General features: G+C 38.9%; 1 long non-coding RNA gene across 2 annotated transcripts in view; it reads right to left on the bottom strand.

The window, feature by feature from the left end:
• Positions 1–7,049: 7,049 nt before the first annotated feature.
• LOC116588331 overlaps positions 7,050–18,320 on the bottom strand; it is a 30,857-nt gene continuing 19,586 nt past the window's right edge. Inside the window, exons 2-5 of one of the 2 annotated variants that reach the window (XR_004284893.1) lie at positions 16,073–16,181; positions 10,161–10,209; positions 9,276–9,348; positions 7,050–7,086 (exon numbers count right to left, since the gene is read on the bottom strand). This is a non-coding gene — a long non-coding RNA (uncharacterized LOC116588331). Of the gene's footprint in view, positions 7,087–8,705; positions 9,349–10,160; positions 10,210–16,072; positions 16,182–18,320 lie in introns of those variants that run through there. The other variant, XR_004284890.1, reaches the window with a different exon arrangement.

Here is an 18,320-nt window from a genome sequence, read left to right as displayed (position 1 = left end):
TGTCCTCAGATTTGTACCGATGTATTTATATGGGGAGGCCAGGATGAAACATGATAGACAAGCACTACAGTTATAGAAGTAGATATGGGTAGCCAAAATCTTTGGATGAACAAGGTGAGAGACTGGAGAGAGGTCCCATATTGATTATTTTGATGCTATTGTGTAATGTTTAAGGATTGTGAGGGCAAACATTTATAATCCACTCAAAGGGTTTAGAACAGAAACTTTGAGATGGTTTTGATCTCAAAAACTATTTTACTGGGGCGCCTGGGTGGCTCAGTGGGTTAAGCCGCTGCCTTCGGCTTGGGTCATGATCTCGGGGTGCTGGGATCAAGTCCCGCATCGGGCTCTCTGCTCAGCGGGGAGCCTGCTTCCTCCTCTCTCTCTCTCTGCCTGCCTCTCTGCCTACTTGTGATCTCTCTCTGTCAAATAAATAAATAAATAAATCTTTAAAAAAAAAAAAACTATTTTACTCACCCATATTTATAGCCTTACTCAAAAAAGAACGGGTGATAATATAGAATTAAAAAGAAACATAAAAGTTGCAGAGAAGTTATTGCTAGAATTGCTTACTACATACTTACTATATACCATATGAGAGACCATGAGTTTATCCATTTAATTATAAAACGATGTTCTATAAAGTTTAATATAGGTAATACTTTTATATCACTTGTCTTGATATTGTAAGTTATTTAAATAGTTTCTATTCTCTGAAACCATGTCACCAATGCAGTGTCACTACACAAGCAGATTTTGAGGGAATATGTATATATCCACTTCAACAGTAAATTAGACACCTGAAATGCATAGCAAAATTACTTTTGATGCAAATGCATCACAATAACACTCTGAAGAGGAGAATCAAACAGTCCACATGAGGTTGACTAGATGATGAAAAAAGCTAGAAGTTGATTAAAGAACATGAATAGCAGCAATTCTACCACTGCTGATGCACTCTGAGGCCCCAGAGAGGTGCCTGGGTGGCTCAGTCAGTTAAGTGTCTGCCTTCAGCTCAGGTCATGATCCCAGGGTCCTGGGAGCGAGCCCCATATCAGGCTGTCTACTCCGTGGAGAGCCTGCTTCTCCCTCTTCAATTCCCCTGTGCTTGTATTCCCTTTCTTGCTATCTCTCTCTGTCATAAATAAATAAGATCTTAAAAAGAAGAAGAGGCAGAGGAGGAGGAAGGGGAAGAAGGAGATGGAGAAAGAGAAGGAGAAGAAGAAGGAGGAGGAGGAGAAGAGGAAGAGGAGGAAGATGGAGAAGGAGAAGGAGAAGGAAAAGGAGAAGAAGAAGAAGAAGAAGAAGAAGAAGAAGAAGAAGAAGAAGAAGAAGAAGAAGCAGCAGCAGCAGCAGCAGCAAAAGCTCCAGAAACAGGTAGGAGCTTTGTGACTTTCTCACAGTCTGCGGCATCATAGTAGAATGCCAAATTGGAATCTGGAGGACATTGTGTAATATGCAAAGTTTAGTTTACAAATGCCTCATTTTTAGCTCTCCTGAATTAACAGGTCCTTAGTGATGTGTAAAGCTGAAATGAAGTCTTGAAGCAAAGTGTTTGTCAGCCCTTTGGCAGATCCATACTGCCCTCTAGTGGGCACCCTACTCAGACCCTTCTGAGATGGCTACCTGGGATGTAGGCAGAAGAGCATACTAATGGTCGCCAAACTGCGTAAAGAACCAAAATGCCCTTCAACGGACGAATGGATAAGGAAGATGTGGTCCATATACACTATGGAGTATTATGCCTCCATCAGAAAGGATGAATACCCAACTTTTGTAGCAACATGGACGGGACTGGAAGGGATTATGCTGAGTGAAATAAGTCAAGCAGAGAGAGTCAATTATCATATGTTTCACCTATTTGTGGAGCATAACAAATAGCATGGAGGACAGGGGGAGATGGCGAGGAGAAGGGAGTTGGGGGAAATTGGAAGGGGAGGTGAACCATGAGAGACTATGGACTCTGAAAAACAATCTGAGGGTTTTGAAGGGGCGGGGGATGGGAGGTAGGGGGAACCAGGCGGTGGGTATTAGAGAGGGCACGGATTGCATGGAGCACTGGGTGTGGTGCAAAAACAATGAATACTGTTACGCTGAAAAGAAATTAAAAAAAAAAAAAAAAAAAAAGAGCATACTACACAGAGTATACCTACATTATCCATATTTTCCTGACTAAAACTTGGACACATTGTCAGGTGATTTGTAAATGTGAAGAGGCCCAGGAAAACCTATAAATGAAATTATGTTCATAGACTTAGTGAATTGCCTTTATTAAAAAACAAAGTTACATGAGTGGTGCTTGGGTGGTTCATTTGGTTAAGTGTCTGACTCTTGATCTCAGGGTCATGAGTTCAAGCCCCACACTGGGCCCAACACAGGGCTCCACACTGGATGTGGAGCCTACGTAAAAAAAAAAAAAAAAAAGTTACATGGAAAGAAATATGAAAGTTGCAAAAACAAATAAACCAAAGAATACATATCAACATGCACATTGACCGACTGTTGAAATTGACAAGTTGATGAACTATTATTCTATCTGTTCTCACTGGGCAAGAACTCTGTTTGAGTATTAATGGGTCTGAAGTAAAATAGACATGTAGTGGCTTCTGCAGTTTTCATGAATGAAAGATTGTTATTTTAGGCCTTTCATTGTTTTGGACATAGAAAATTTTCTTTTTTTTCAAGATTTTATTTATTTATTTGAGATAGAGAGAGCACAATCAGGGGGAACAGCAGGTGGAGGGAGAAGCAGACTCCCCGCTGAGCAAGGAGACCGATTTGGGACTTGACCCAGAACACTGGAGTCGTGACCTGAGCTGAAGGCAGATGCTTAAATGATAGAGCCACCTGGGTGTTCCCACCAAGTACCTTCTATATGCCAAGTCTATCACATTCATTATCTCATTCTATCCTCACAACAATTCTATGGGTTAGGTGTAAACATTATTCCCAGTTTGCAGATAGGGACACCAGTTAGAAGGAAGTTAAGATCCTTCCCCGAGATCACACAGCAAGTAAATGATAGAACCATTTTAAACCTAATTATGTCTAACTCTTACCCCCATGTTTTAGTACATGTAGGTTATTGCCAAGGAATGCAGAAATAATAATTCTTGAATAAACTAAGCTCTAGACTCTGAATCCAGAATGATCTCCACCAAAGGGTTCATCCCACCTCACTGTATTTGATAACTCTTAACCTCTAAGTGTCAGTCTTCACTGTAGCATCCACCAGCCTTCAGACTTTGCATAGTTCTCAGGATCTCCTGACCTCTCACTGGGACCGTTAGAAACTGCCTTGTTCACAGACACACACACAAATGAATGCATGTGTAACTGGTGAAATCTGAATAAGCTATGTGGGTCACACTGTTTAAAGACAATTTTTAGAAAGAAGAAAAATCATGACTCTTACACAAATACAAAAAGGAATACATATTGAAGAATTGATTGAACTCATATACTAGGAGAGAACCAGACAAACGTTATAACTGCAAGGAAAAGTCAAGAAGCACAGATTTATACGGAGTGAGATACTGAGTTGCAAATAGAGGTTTTAAGTCTACTGGAACTCTAAAAGACAAGGCAGAGTTTGCATACTGACAATGCTGAATTTTACCTGAGCCCTGTGTTCCCAGAAAACACCAGCAGTTAAGAAATCTCCCTAATCCTTACCTTTCTGAGATCTCACCACCCTTTTGTGTTCTGAAAGTGACGACACTTTCTCGTGACTCCCATAGGCCTTACAGTTGTCTCCCTTGTTTACTTGTGACAAGACCAAACACACTTTTCCCCTTTTGCCTGAATCCACCAGCAAGGCAAGACATAGATCCTCCAACTCCCTGTTCTTTGTCACATGAATGATTACCTGAGATTAGAGCTGTTTATATCCTGAAAGGAGTCAGACCCAGAGCTAAACATATCCTATTTAATTGACTGAGATTTCTGATTATGAAACAGTTCAAACTGTAAATCATTCCACCTATAACTTGTCCACTTCTCTCTATTAAAGGTCTAAGGCAACACTACCCTGCCAAGATACTCTCTATGAATCTGGGTGATCTCCCTGCTACAGGAGCCTAAAATAAAATCAATCTTCTTAATTGTTTGGTTTTGTCATTGGCAATATTCATCAGTTACCAGCAATTTAAAGAGTTCATAAATAGCCCAGAGAGAGACACAATGCATAATTCCTCATTGAAGTACACATTTTTTCCCTATAATCTCCTCACTTTGATCCAAAATAATCTCAAAGGAAGATTATTCTTTTTTATTTTTATTTTTTAAATTAACATATAATGTATTATTTGTTTCAGGGAACAAAGGAAGATTATTCTTGGTCACAAAGAAGGCTGGTCTCTAACTTCACTATTTACATTGGTGCAATAAGAGTGATAATTTGCCACTTAGGTCTTCTTAAACTTGCTTTGCTGAAAGTCTTCTCAAAAAATCTCAAATTTACTTTTAAAAGCCTCTGAGGTTAGATAGTTGCACCAAGAACTCAACACCAGAATTCAGCTGTGGTAGCCATTCGGTGAATTTGTCTCTTCTTGAAGTTCCCCAAATATCCTAAGATTCCTGGGTCTAACAAGAAAGTGACCTTACCCACCCAGAAGCTGAGAACCTTCTAAGTCAGATACTAACCAATTTTCCTGGAAGGGTTTGTAAGCATTGGCTGCATAAAGTCATCCTAGTTCCTTAGATATGTCTGGCCATATCTGATTGAAGGAGCATCGTTCTCAAATATAACACTCCAGGCAAGGCCTTGGTTGCATACCCAGTGTTTCCAATTATGTCCTGGTAAAAAAGACAGATTCTTCCTGAATCTATGCCACTAACTATATTGTCATGAAAATATGATAGTTATATTGTGATGAAATTAAGAATATTCAATAAAAGTTTCCAAATTTTAGAGGGCTCAGGCAAAGAGAAAAAGCTATCACTCACAAATGTTTTATTTCAGTGTACAAAAGCAGAGTATGAAAAAAAGCAGAGTTATAATTATTAAATTGTTATGAGTTATAGACAGCTTAAGAGGAAAGAAAAGGGGCTTCCTTGAATATCCAGAAAATAGACATTATGAAAATATAAGTAATAGTAAGCAAAAACAGTAATCACCCTTTGTCAATTCATCAGTCCTATGTAATTAGTTCTTGTTTCAGTGGATCTTGGGCTAGCAGTCTTATGAACCCATTGGCTTCTCTACAGTTCTAGAAATCCTAGCTCAGTCCACCAGTATGGTCTCAAAATTGTTTAAGCAATGTCATCGGAAACCTGTACCCCAAAGCTTCTGGTATAGTCCTTTTCCACAGAATTCTGGAACATTGCTTCATGGAAGTACTCTGGCTTATAGTTGATTGAAAAGCTTTCCGGGAAGCATAAAATAAAAAACTATCTGCATATGACAAACAAAAATTTTTTTAGAGAGGGAGAGAGAGAGAATCTTAAGCAGGCTCCACATCCAGCACAGGGCCTGCCTGCCACAGGGCTTGATCCCACCTTGAGATCATGACCTAACCTGAAATCAAGAGTCAGAAACTAACCAATTGAGTCACCCAGGTGCCCCAAATATACCATCTTAGCCATTTTTTTAAAGTAGGCTCCATACCCAGCATGGAGCCCAACATGCAGCTCAAACTCTTGACCCTGAGGTGAAGACCTGAGCTGAGATCAAGAGTTGTTCACTTAACCAACTTAGCCAACTTAAACAACTTAAAACAACAAGAGTTGTTAACTTAAACAACTTAGCCCCTGTATATGACAAAAAATTTTAAATGGTTGTAGTTAGTCTACTAGCTTATTACTGATAACTTTAAAAAATGAAAGCGCAGATAAGGATTCATTACAAGAATTATGCAAAATGATAAGGAAATTGGGTTATTTCTCTGGCAGGCAAAACAAGATAATAAAGTCAATCTAAGGGCATCTGGGTGACTCAATAGGTTAAGTGTCTGTCTTTGGCTCAGGTCATGATCCTGGGGTCCTGGGATCGAGTCTTGTATCAGGATTCCCTGCTCAGCTGGCAGCCTGTTTCTCTCTACCTGCCACTCCCCCTCCTTGTGTGCTCTGTGTGTGTGTGTGTGTGTGTGTGTCAAATAAATAAAATCTTTAAAAATAAAAAAGAAAAGATATTGAGACATAACATATAATAATCCTGACTTTATATATCACATATATACCAAGATTTTTGTAAGAATACACCAAGAACATATCAAGAATGTCAAGAGATTCAGTAAGTCTCAAGTAAATCCTAAATATCTGTATATTAATTAAACTACATAGATCAGTGATATGAATCCCCAGTTGAAGCACAGAAGAGGCTAGATACAAATTTAACAAGTAAAAATGTGACCAGCTGCTAATATTAAAAAGAAATAATAACTGAAATTGTGACCAAAGTCTCCAACCACTTAACCAAGAGATCTGGTGCCCTCTCCTGGAGGCCAATACCCCATGACTCAGTTCTGGCTTAAAGGAAAGAGGACACATGCAGAAACTTTAGACTTATTTTTGCTTTTTCTCCCTTTCTTCCTCTTAAAAAAATGAGGTTAAATTCAAATAAAAATAATACCTCAAATAATAATATTTTAAATTATTATTTTTTATTATTAACATATAAATAAATAAAACCTCAAATTAAATATGTGGTTAAATAAAGAGCTCCTGTGTACCCTTCACTGGGATTCCTCAGTTGTGTATACTTCTAAATCACTGAGAAACAGTTGCAGAATTGATGACACATTAACCCTGAATATTTCAGTGCATATTTCCTAAAAACGAGGACATTCTACTATACAATCACAGTATAACCATCAACATCAGAAAATTAACATCAATCCAAGATTACCATCTAATCTATAAGCCCTATTCAAATTTTGCGTTTGTCCCAATGATGTCTTTTATAGATGCAGGATTAAGCCCAGAAATACCTGCATTTTGGGGTGCCTTGGTGGCTCAGTGGGTTAAGCCGCTGCCTTCGGCTCAGGTCATGATCTCAGGGTCCTGGGATCGAGCCCTGCATCGGGCTCTCTGCTCAGCGGGGAGCCTGCGTCCTTCTCTCTCTCTCTGCCTGCTTGTGATCTCTCTCTGTCAAATAAATAAATACAATCTTTAAAAAAAAAGAAAAGAAATAACTGCATTTAGCTTCAGTCTCCTTCAATCTGGATCAGTTTCTCAATCTCCTTGTCTTCTTGATCTTGACATTTGTGAAGAGTACTGCCAGTTATTTTTTGAGGATTGTCCCTCAACCTGTATTTGTCTAACATTTACTTATAATTTATGCATTTTTTGCAGAAATACCCCAGAAGTGATGCTGGGTTCTTCTCAGCATGTCAAGGAAGTGCACAATGCCAATTTGTCCCTTTACTGATGATATAAATGTTAACTAGTAGTTAAATGAATTAGTTGATTAGTAGTTAATTAAATTAGTAGTTAATTAGTAGTTAAAGATAATGAGCAAGTATGGCATGCTTGTTAATTAATAGGTGATTAATAAGCATTCTGCAGAAAGATGCTTTGAGACTGTGTAATCATCCCGTTCCTCATCAGAATGATTCTTGTATGAATTACATATTTAAGGATCTTTACAAAATCATTATTTTCTAGTTCCATCAATTCTTTAATGCTTATTCATTGGCACTCTAATGTAAAGTAGACATTTCCCTTTTATTTTACTCATTTATATCAGAACATATTCATGGGTCCTTATGTCTTTCGAAGAGTTAAATCCACTATTATCAATATTTGTTTTCATGCTCAATTGTTTGGACTTTCTCTAGACCAACAAAGAAGAAAGTAGTAGTTGAGGATATGGCAGTGCCAAGAATGTGGGGGAAATGACCACTCCATTTGCCAAGACCCTTCTGCCAAAGACCAGCAAAAACATACATGCAGTTAAACAAGCCGCCTTTACTACTCATTGCAACAAGGAAGAACAAAAATCATAGGTAACCATGGGATTCTCTCAAAGAAACATAATTACAAAGAAACTGTTACAGGATTTGGTCATCCCTTGGGTGGTTTGGGAGAGTATAAAGAAGCAAGGATCTGTTCAAAATTGAATACTGTCAGAAATCAAAGGAATGATTGCATAGGAAATAATAGCCATTCATTTAGCAAGAGAGGAGTATTTGGTATTTTGTGGTTTTATATAGGTATCTTATATGTGAGTAGACAAAATTATGAAGCAGCCTTGTTTTGTCTGTTCTATCTTGGTCTCAGGATAATCATGTCTGAGGTTGGTATTCCGTAAAATGGTTTAAAATGAACAGATGGCCTGTGAGTGTTAGATTACTTCTGGACATCAGAGGCTGCTTCTTATTTCTTTCTCACACTGTGAGAATGGGAGGGCATGACTGTGCAATGTCCCACCTCAGCATTTTATCAGATTAGCACAGCTCATAACCCAGCATTCTATAGCCATAGGCATCACTGACTTTGTAACTTCCAGAAGTGGAAAAAATGAACACGCTTATATTGCCTTCATAGCATATAAAGTAAGAAGCAAGGGAGTGTGAAATGGGTGAAGGGGGTCAAAAGGCAAAACCTTCCAGTTATAAAATAAATAAGTCATGGGGATGTAATGTACAGCATGGTCACTACAGTTAGTAATACTGTACTGCATATTTGAAAGTTGCTCGGAGGATAGATCTTTAAAGTTCTCATCACAAGAAAAAAAATTTGTAACTGTGTATGGTAACATGTTAACTAGACTTATGGTGGTGATCATTTTGCAGTATATCAAATATCAAATCATTATTTTATATACCTGAAACTTATACAGTGTCATATGTCAGTTATTCCTCAATAAAAACAAACAAACAAACAAAAACAAATATATGGCCTATCATAACAAACAAGGGGAGAAACTTACAAAGGGGTTTCAAGAGCCTAGCCAGTGGTAGGACTGCCCAAAGAGAATTCAGCTTTATGTTTATCACATTCTCTAGAGTCAGACTACCTGGGTTCACCTTCCAACTCTGCTTCTTACTAACTAGGTGACCTTGGGCAAGTTAAAAAGTAGAAGACTAATAGTTCCAGTTTCAGAAGGTTGTTTTGAGGATTGAATGAAGTAATTCTCATAAATGTTATAGAACTATGCACTCAATACATGTCAGCTGTTATTACAAAACAAAAATGAAGAAGCAAAAATATATACACTTAAAATGATGTTTAGCAATGAGTATTTCAGATTAGAAATGGTCTGAACATCCAATAAATATCCATTAACTCAATTTAGTGTCAGTCCAAAGCTTTACGTTACCTAAGCCTCTTACCAATCATCTTCAAGCTAACATACTTCCTTATTTTCTGAAATGAGGAATATTCGGTTTATATCTGTTCTTATTTCTACAAAATAATCAGAACAGAGATCCTTACAGAGGCCTTATAATCAAATTTAGTAATGTCATCTAGAGGTAGAAAATATTTCACTTTCATACAATGAGAGGTACAAACCTTTCTGAACTATAGACATAATGACAGACAAATAAGCGCAAATAGAACTTTGAGCTTATATTTTAAAATCTCAGCCATAGGTTAAGAGTAGACACAAAATTACAAAAATCCATGGTCCATATAAAAGACTTGTTCTGTCCACAGTGGATATAGATTCATTGAAAATTGATCAGAACTCAAAATAAACAAACATATAAACAGAAAAGATAAGTAAACCAGTCTGACACTTTTCAGCCAACAGGACAAGCTGTCTACTCCCCATTAACCCATCTACAGAAATCATCAAATTGTCAGACCATTAAGCCAAATTTCCAGTAAGGAATAATTTATCAGATAAAACAAACTGAAAACAGGGGGGCCTGGGTGGCTCAGTGGGTTAAGCCGCTGCCTTCAGCTCAGGTCATGATCTCGGGGTCCTGGAATCAAGTCCCGCATCGGGCTCTCTGCTCAGCAGGGAGCCTGCTTCCTCCTCTCTCTCTCTCTCTGCCTGCCTCTCTGCCTACTTGTGATCTCTCTCTGTCAAATAAATAAATAAATAATCTTTAAAAAAAAAAAAAAACTGAAAACAAAATGAGTAGGAAACAAAATTAAAATTTGGAAAAACAGAGAGTCACCAAAGTCTTACTGCCTCTTTGCATTCACCTCTGGAAGCCAAAAAAAGATGTGCCCAGGTTTACACCACCGGTGAGATTGATGAATGTTACCTGGTTCTGTCAGGTGACTCCATCGGGCATCTTGGTGGAACTTCCAAAACTGTTAAAAGATAATTTCAGAAATATACAAAATCATGAATCTCACGGTTATAAAAATGAATATGTGTTAAGATTTTGATTTTCCTCATATGATATGAGGGAACCAAGCAGATGTAATAACTAGTTCAAAGGAAAAGTCAAAAGAACACATATTTATATGGAATAAAGGAACATTGAGATGAATTGCAAATAGAGTCAAAATTGGTATTTCCACAGGGAGGAAGTTAAGTGTGTCTCTAACAGGACAAAGTTCACCTATCTATCAGCTACTTAACAACTTTCAAGAGTCGCAAAATCACTGAAAGACAAGAAACATGGCTAGAATCAGAGAGCCCTGAAGGGTGTGCTATAGGTAATGTAGTTTTTTCCACTGAAGCACAAACTTCTTTCTATAGCTGATCATAATTTACTGCTTACCTTGTGCTAGGAATTGTGCTAAATGCTTCATAAGCTTATCTTATTTAATCATCATGATAACCTAGAGTGGTAGGTACTATTATTAAGAATATTCTGGGGGCACCTGTGTGGCTCAGTCGGTTAAGGGGCTGCCTTCAGCTCAGGTCATGATCTCAGGGTCCCGAGATCCAGCCTGCAGGTCTGGCTCCCTGCCCAGCAGGGAGCCTGTTTCTCCTTCTACCCACCCCCACCCACCCACTTTCACTCATGGTCTCTCTGGCTCTCTCTCTCTCAGATAAATAAATAAAATCTTTTTTTTTAAAGTGTGGTTTTCTTAAGGGTACTGTCCATCCTTGCACATGCTCCTACTCACTCTCTCACTCTCCCTCCCACCCACTGAGAGAGACTTACAGCATCTCACTTAATGTTGGAATCACACACACACACACACATACACATACACTTTATAGTAAACATATGAAAACTTACTCCTATCTCACATATTATTTACTCAAGAATGAACCTCTTGATCTAATTCCCTTGGGTAGATATGCTGTCAGAATTCAGAACTTTTCAGATTTAAAATAATAGATTGCATATACCATATACTACATAATGCTTCCACAGGGGCTTGGGACAGTATTCATAATCAAACACAGTTCTATTTCTGCAGGAAAAAAAAGATGTATGAATAGTCACACTAAGAGGAATAAATACAGATCATAAACAGCTACATGTTTGTTCAGGTTAATTGTGCTGCCACATCAGTTCACCCTAAACTGCCCCCCCAAAATTTTTATTATCAGAACTTTCAGAATTGTGGATAAAGATTTGTGGGGCTATTTATAACAATGTAAGAGTGGAATAGGCTACCTGATGATGTTCAGGTTATTAGACACTTAATTAAATATGTATTAATTTTGATTTTTCAATTTTCTTTTTATATTTGGAGCCAATAACTTTTTCCCAAATCTCAACCATTTATTTTATTTAAAAAAATATTTTGTTTATTTATGTGAGAGAGAGAGAGAGAAAGCACAAGCTGGAGGTGGTGAGAGGCAGAGGGAGAAGCAGACTCCCCACTGAGCAGGGAGCCTAACCTGGGGCTGGATCCCAAGGACCTGGGGATCATGACCTTGGCTGAAGGCAGACTGAGTTCTGACTCAGAACTTAACTGACTGAGCCACCCAGGCACCCCCCCCCCCCAAATCTCAACCATTTAATAGGCTACTAGGAATCTCTTGGACTCTGAGCACTGCGCCCCCAGTACAGAGAAAATACTCCGGTGGATTTACGCAGACAAGAGAAGAAGGGACTCAGAAACAAGAACAAAAACAAAAGGGTAGCATGAACTTGTAAGAAAAGTAAAGGGAGGCTAATGGCCAGAATAAGTGAGTGCTTGAGAATAATGCTGAAATGAGGAAGGAGAATATTTACTCAGTGCCTATGAAATGCCTAGCACTGAACTAACTTTTCAAACGCCAGCTCTTTAATCACCATCCAAAAACCTATAAAGGGGGTATTATTATCCCCATTTGGCGATGAGATCAAATACTCAGAATTTAAGAGCTTTCCCCAGATTTCAACAGTTAGTATGTAATGGAGCCAGGATTTGAATCTATGTTTTCTGATTCTAAGGTCAATACTCTTCCCGCCATAATGTCTTGATATATTCAGAATAGAATACATACATGAGCAAGAGTCATCCTTGGGGAAGAGATGAGATTTTATTTTATTATTTTTATTAACATATAATGTATTATTTGCCCTAGGGGTACAGGTCTGTGAATCACCAGGTTTACACACTTCACAGCACTCACCATAGCACATACCCTCCCCAATGTCCATAACCCAACCACTGTCTCCATATGCCCCCTCCCCCCAGTAACCCTAAGTTTGTTTTGTGAGATTAAGAGTCTCTTATGGTTTGTCTCCCTCCGGATCCCATCTTGTTTCATTTTTTCCTTCCCTACCTCCAACCCCCCCACCCTGCCTCTCAAATTCCTCATATCAGGGAGATCAAAAGATAATTGTCTTTCTCTGATTGACTTATTTCACTCAGCATAATACCCTATAGTTCCATCCACATCATTGCAAATGGTAAGGTTTCATTTCTTTTGATGACTGCATAATATTCCATTATATATATATATATATATATATATATATATACACACCACCTCTTCTTTATCCATTCATCTGTTGATGGACATCTAGGTTCTTTCCATTGTTTGGCTATTGTGGACAGTGCTGCTATAAACATTCAGGTGCATGTGCCCTTTTGGATCACTACATTTGTGTCTTTAGGATAAATACTCAGTAGTTGAATTGATGGGTCATAGGGTAGCTCTGTTTTCAACTTTTTGAGGAACCTCCATGCTGTTTTCCAGAGTGGTTGCACCAGCTTGCATTCCCACCAACAATGTAGGAGGGTTCCCCTTTCTCCGCATCCTCGCCAATATCTGTTGTTTCCTGACTTGTTAATTTTAGCCATTCTGACTGGTGTGAGGTGGTATCTCATTGTGGTTTTGATTTGTATTTCCCGGATGCCAAGTGATGTGGAGCACTTTTTCACGTGTCTTTTGGAAGGGGAAGAGATTTTTGTCTTTTCCATTAGGCAGAATAATTAAGCTGAGCGGAGATAAGCAAAAATGACCAAAAGAATTGAATACCAACAAATACAAGGAAAGAGGAAAAAGACACCCAACTAATTTAAGAGATTTTACATCTCTAAGCCTGAATGATTTTCATCAAAGGTTAACAAATGAGTCTGCAGATGTAATTTCAGAACCAGAGTTAGTAATAGTCATGAATCATGGAGGAAAGGAGTATCTGATGAAAGCACAAACATTTTCCTTATTTCTAAAATTTGGGGGGGAGAGGTAAATTCCAAAAACATTAGGTCAGTAAAGTTTGACCTCAATCTTCAGCAGAACTCTTAAATGGAATCTTAAACAGATGACTTATAGAGCACAATACAGTGATCACTATTTCACTAAAATCAATAAGTATACCAAAGTAAGCCCCTCTTCTCTTTTATATGCTTCTTTAACTGATTCTGAGAAAGGGATATTAAGTTAAAGTCCATGGCTTGTGAACCCTGAAACTGTATGCAAAATTTAGTGCATGTGAACATTTTTCTGGCTGGACAAAAGGTCTTTTAACTTTCATTAGATTCTCAAAGTAGTAGACTCGGGGCTTTTGTGACCTCATGGCAGTGGGAGAAAAGGGGTCTCCAATCAGCCTGTGTAGTTACTGTGAGTCCTCTCTTGTCTCCATGGTGACATCCCTTGTCTCTTTGTTCCTGGGTGCTCTGATGGCACCTGCTGCTTACAGTCTGTCACTGGCAAGTTCTTTGTTAGTGTCTTGGCCCTGATAGAGTTTTCGTTCACTGGCTTGGTTCCACCTCCACAATCGCTAAGGCTGTAGACCCCTCTGAGCTGCACACAGGGCCTCCATCTGGCCTTGACAGTCCACTCCAAAGCCTCTACGGCAGAGATGTTTCATCTGTCTGAGGAATTTCTGGTTCCCTCCATATTTCACAGGGACCAGAAGAGAGGCAGGAGTGCTAACCCAGGCCCTCTCTCTGCCTAACAACTCTGTATTCTGCAACTTCCACATACCAGTCTGGGGCTACAGGGAATAGCAGTTTCTTTCCTGGATCCCAAACGAGTGATGGGCCATAAGCCTCCTCTGCTTTTTTGGCACTATTTTTTTCCATTTCTCTCAACCTACCTAGCCCCCTCCCAACCATGCACATATGCATGCACACACACAGATTTCAGCAGAAAATCAGTGTGTGTGTGTGTGTGTGTGATATCACATGTGAATGTTATCACTTACTGCCCTCTCTCTTTTGTCCCATATTCTATCAGACCAGAAGAAGGATTTCATCCCCTTCTACTGCAGCAGAGATTTTCCATAAGTCATATTCTTTTGGGAAGAACATTTTCTCTCCCCCAGGTCTATAATAGCAGAAGGGTTACAGAGGAAACTGATTTCTGGAGCTGCAAGGAGGTAGATGAATGTGCGACAAAAGGATACAGTGAGGACTGAAAATTTCACAGGCTTCGTATTTTTAAACATTACCCCATTCACATGATAATTGTCTTGAAATATTTCAAAGTTCAAAAATATTTCAAAATTCTATCAGAAGATAGAAATAACTTATTCTACTATGCAGCCATCAAAAGAAATGAAATCTTGCCTTTTGCAGCGACGTGGATGGAACCAGAGGGTATTATCCTGAGCAAATTAAGTCAATCAGAGAAAGACAATTATCATATGATCTCCCTGATATGAAGAATTTGAGAGGCAACGTGAGGACTTTGGGAGGTACGGAAGGAAAAAATGAAACAAGATGGGATCTGGAGGGAGACAAACCATAAGAGACTCTCAATCTCACAAAACAAACTGAGGGCTGTGGGGGGAGGGGTGTATGGAGAGGGTGGCTGGGTTATGGACATTGGGGAGGGTATGTGCTATGGTGAATGCTGTGAAGTGTGTAACCCTGACAATTCACAGACCTGTACCCCTAGGGCAAATAATACATTATATGTTAATAAAAAATAAAGAATTTTTGGGACGCCTGGGTGGCTCAGTTGGTTAAGCAGCTGCCTTCAGCTCAGGTCATGATCCCAGGGTCCTGGGATCGAGTCCCACATTGGGCTCCTTGCTCAGCAGGGAGCCTGCTTCTCCCTCTGCCTCTGCCTGCCTCTCTGTCTGCCTGTGCTCGCTCGCTCTCTCTGTCTCTGACAAATAAATAAAATCTTAAAAAAAAAAAAAAACTTTAAAAAAAAAAAGAATTTTTTTTTAAAAGAAATAACTTATTCTTTATTCTCTACTGGGCTGAAATTACACCAGTGGTGAAAGCTATAAGAATGCAAATTTGGACTTTTAAAAAAACTTTCCAGTAACCAGAAGTTTTGTTCAAACATAAAATAGGATAGCACAAGAAATAATGGGATGGTGTCACTGGAAATGTTAATATGTTATTCGCAACTAATGAATCATTGAACACTACACCAAAAACTAATGATGTACTATAGGTTGCCTAATTGAATTTAAATTTAAAAAAACTCACATGTTCAGATGACAACTGATCAAAGATACATAGGGGGAAAAAATCCACCTTGGTTTAAAGTTTATAATAAATGGGGACACCAGGGTGGCTCAGTCAGTTAAGTGTCTGTTTTTGGCTCCGATCATGATACCAGGATGCTGGGATCGAGTCCCATGTCAGGCTCTTGCTCAGCGGGGAGCCTATTTCTCCTACTGCCTGACACTCCCCCTGCTTGTGCTCTCTCTCTCTATCTCACCCTCTGGCAAAAGAAAGAAAGAAAGAAGAAAGAAAGAAAGAAAGAAAGAAAGAAAGAAAGAAAGAAAGAAAGAAAGAAAGAAAGAAAGTAAGTTAGTTGGTTAGTTTATAATAAGTGACCTCTAAATTACCTAAAGATACATATTCTCACCTTTTTTTTTTTCCAAATGAGGTTTTCATCGCTTATCTTCTGACATCATTAGCAAGTAGACTGCAGATAGACATGTCTCTGAGTTGGCCATCCACTCCTCCATCTCAGACTAGAAAAGGTAGCCAAAGACTTGAGGCCAGTGGTACAGAGGAAAGGTCAAATGCAAGGAACTGAAACACCAAGCCTGTGTCACATATCAGTATGGAGTCTAAATTTGCACTACTCATGTGATGTGGGATATTCTTAACACACACACACACACACACACACACACACAAAGAAATGACTGGACCTGGTAAAAATCCAAAAGCTATGTCAGAGGCAAATGACAATTTTCTTTGTAGGGAAACTTCACAACCCAAGCACATGAAACTCCCACTGAAATAACCTCTTACTGAAGATGACTATACAGTCAAGAGTCACAAATCATGAGGAAACGAACCACATAAGACAAAGCTAGCAAAATAGTTAGCATACCAAGAACTAGATATAATAAAACAATCAGAAAGGAAATGTAAAACAAATACGCTCTACCTTAAGAAAATTCGGAAAGTTCTACTTAATATGGATATTTTATTGAGCAAGGAACAAACTGTTGGAGAATAGGGAGACTTCTGAACCAAAGTAGTTAAGAAACTAAAATCTCAGCAGTTACAGTTCAGTTTATAAAGCATGAAATGCAGGAGTGCATTTTCTATTGTGATTGGTTACTAGAACCTTACACTCTTTTTCACCACAGGCTTACTCTGTAGCTAATTAGCTAGGAAGGTTTGCTTTTTGTTTTTTCCCCTTAAGTAAGCTCTACGCCCAGTGTGGGGCTTAAACTCACCTCTCTAAGATTGAGAGTTGGGGCATACTCCACCAACTGAGCCAGCCAGATGCCCCATGGCTAGGAAGCTTTAAGGTCATGCTGACATGAAGAACTCTTAACTTTTGTTTAAGGTCAGAGTAAGAATTTGGGGAAATCATGATAGTTTTAAGTTTTGGTTGCATTATTGTGAGTGTTTGGTCTAGGAATATATTCAAACTGTGATCTCCATTTTGGTTTTGCTTTAACAGTTCCAAATAATAAGAGACTAAAGAAATATTAGAAACCAAAATGAAAGAACAAGAAAGAAAGAAAGGGGGGGAGGAAGAAAGGAAGGAAGAAAAGAAGGAAGGAGGGAAGGAAGAAGGAAGAAAGAAAAGAACCAGAAAGATTGGCTTTGGGGCGCCTAGGTGGCTCAGTGGGTTGAGCCTCTGCCCTCAGTCATGATCTCAGGGTGCTGGGATTAAGCCCTGCCTCGGGCTCTCTGCTCAGCGGGGAACCTGCTTCTCCCTCTCTCTCTGCCTGCCTCTCTGCCTACTTGTGATCTCTCTCTCTCTGTGTCAAATAAATAAATAAAATCTTAAAAAAAAAAAAGATTGTTTTCTTAAAAGAACCAAATAGAATTTACAGAAACAAAAAATATAATCACTGAAATTGAAAACTCAGTGGACAGATTAGGCAATAGTTTAAATATAATTAAGAAGAAAACTTACCTGGAAAGCAGATCTGAAAGAATTACTAGGGACATAGACAAATGGATAGAAAATATGAAAGAAGGGTTTGTTAAGCAGAATAATGATCCCCAAAGGATGTCCACATCCTAACGTCTGGAACCTGTGAATATGTCAAATGGAAAAGGGTGAATTAAGGTTGCAGGTGGAATTAAATTGGGTATTGGCTGACCTTGATAGAGGGAGAGAATCCTGGATTATCCAGGTCAGGCTATTGTAATCATAGGGGTTCTTAAAAGTGAAAAAGGAGAGAGAAGAGCATGGGAAGCAGAGAGATGGCAGTGTAAAAAGTCTTGTTAATGTTGATGGCTTTAAAGATGGAAAAATGGGACCATGAACCAAGGAATGCAGGCAGCCTCTAAAACTAGAAAATAGGGCGCCTGGGTGGCTCAGTGGGTTAAGCCGCTGCCTTCGGCTCAGGTCATGATCTCAGGGTCCTGGGATCGAGTCCCGCATTGGGCTCTCTGCTCAGCAGGGAGCCTGCTTCCCTCTCTCTCTCTCTCTGCCTGCCTCTCCATCTACTTGTGATTTCTCTCTCTCAAATAAATAAATAAAATCTTTAAAAATAAATAAATAAATAAATAAACTAGAAAATATAAGGAAATGAATTTGTTCCTAGAGCCTCCAGAAGAAATGCAGCCCTGGCAAAATCTCAGTGAGACTCATTTCAGACTTCTGGCCTACAGAACTGTAAAATAATAAATCTGTG

The sequence above is a fragment of the Mustela erminea genome, chromosome 1, assembly GCF_009829155.1.
Source record: "Mustela erminea isolate mMusErm1 chromosome 1, mMusErm1.Pri, whole genome shotgun sequence".
Lineage (NCBI taxonomy): Eukaryota > Metazoa > Chordata > Mammalia > Carnivora > Mustelidae > Mustela > Mustela erminea.
The sequence above is the reverse complement of the archived record's forward strand: the minus strand, read 5'-3'. Positions and strand labels throughout refer to the sequence as shown.